The following is a 1,622-nucleotide window of genomic DNA, read 5'->3' as shown; positions in this document are numbered from 1 at the left end:
CGGGACGAACCATCCCGGCCGCGCCAGGGCTGCCCGCCAGCCGCCGTCAGCAGGGCCCAGCGCCCGCCGCGGCGCTCAATGGATCCCGCTGACACAGGGGATTTCGCAGCGAAGCCCCCAGCGAGGAGATCCGCCTCCGACACACTGAAAGGGCGGGAGAGAAACCGAACCCACCCGCTACCGCTCCGAATCCGGGCGGAAACGAGTTTGTTTTAACCAGGCGTTCACCTCGTACACCGCTACCGCCAGCTGGAGAGCGGCTGGGAACAGCCCCGCTCACACCAGCCCCGCGTGCTGGCTGGAGATTAAGTTAAGTTTTGCAGGACAAGCTCGTTTTGGTTTTTTGGTGGTTTTGTTTTTTTTTTTAACTCTTTCAGGTTATTCCTCTCCTTTCCAGCAGCGGTTGCCGCCTGGGAGGCCTGCCCGTGGGTCAGCAGGAGGGACAGGCTGCGAGCACGAAGGGAGAGCCCGTGACGGCCCGCGGCTCCCTCCGGCTCCAGGAGCATTTGACCTCCTCAAGGGCGCGCCCCCAGCACCGCTGCGGTGTTTCAGGGTGTCTCAGAAGCTCCCCTGCTACGGAGAGAGACCCTCAAGCCATGCTTTATTCCGAAAGAAAGACAAGACAGAGCCAAACGCTGTTCCGAAGGAGACATTTACTAGCCCAGGTGATGCCCGACGTGGTGCCATCCCCCTTCAGCAGGGGCAGGGCCCCCCACGCAGACCCCACCCCACCGCTCCAGCGTAACCCGGCTGCGCCGCAGGTTTTCTTCCCGGAGGAGTTCCCCGTCAATGACTCTACGGGCGACCGACAGCCACGTTCCCCCCGCGAATCAAGGCCGCGGCTCCTCTTTGCCCTTGTGGTGGTCGGGCGGCGTGTACTTCCCTTCCTTGATCATCTTGTCCCTCTGCTTGAGAATGGTTCTCAGCCGCACAGCCTGGCAAAGCGCAGACGAGAGGGTCGGGGCAGGCACACGAGAGGGTCGGGGCAGGCACACGAGAGGGTCGGGGCAGTCAGGGAAGCACTTAGGTGGTCCCTAACGCAGGTCCCGGCAGCCCCCCCGGAAGCCCTGTGCACGCGGCACCCGCACTAACCCTGCCCTCGGGGCTCCTCACGCGGGTCTCAGCCTCCTGCCAAAGATTTTTGGGCTTTCAGGCTGCGGCAGCACATTTTACTACTAACGACAATTGGGTTTTCGGCCCACAGCTGACCAGGCAGTATTTTCTCCCATCGCTGCTGCGGTTGAGGACTGACCGTAGCTGCTGCTGGAGAGGAGGGCAGGGAGGAAGGCTCTGCGGGGGACAGAGCCCTGCTGCTCTGCGGGGGACAGAGCCCTGCTGCTCTGCGCTGCCTGTCCGACCTGCTGCTGCCACAGCCCGCCGCCACCCCCCCCCGTGGGGAAGGAGCTGCTGCAGGGCCGGGCCCCCCACTCGCGCGGGGTTAAGGCACCGGAACACCCCCGGCAGTGCTCCCCACTCCGATCCCCCTCCCCAGCCCGGGCCGGAGCCCCCAAACCTTCTCAAGAGCTCGGCCTGGACCCTCAGCACCCTCTCCCCAGCTTGGCCCAGCGCCTCAGGTGTTCCCAGCCCCGGTGCCCCGGTGCTCCCCCCCCACCCCCGAGTGG

At 65.2% G+C, this 1,622-nt stretch overlaps 1 long non-coding RNA gene across 1 annotated transcript; it reads right to left on the bottom strand.

The window, feature by feature from the left end:
• Positions 1-634: 634 nt before the first annotated feature.
• LOC109279639 lies at positions 635-1,156 on the bottom strand. The gene is made up of 2 exons (XR_002086270.1): positions 1,093-1,156; positions 635-935 (listed from the first exon to the last, which is right to left on the bottom strand). It is a non-coding gene; the product is annotated as an uncharacterized LOC109279639 (long non-coding RNA).
• Between the last annotated feature and the right edge of the window lie 466 nt (positions 1,157-1,622).

The sequence above is a fragment of the Aptenodytes forsteri genome, unplaced genomic scaffold (genome assembly GCF_000699145.1).
Source record: "Aptenodytes forsteri isolate BGI_AS27 unplaced genomic scaffold, ASM69914v1 Scaffold7, whole genome shotgun sequence".
NCBI lineage: Eukaryota > Metazoa > Chordata > Aves > Sphenisciformes > Spheniscidae > Aptenodytes > Aptenodytes forsteri.
This window is presented reverse-complemented; position numbering and strand designations above follow the sequence as displayed.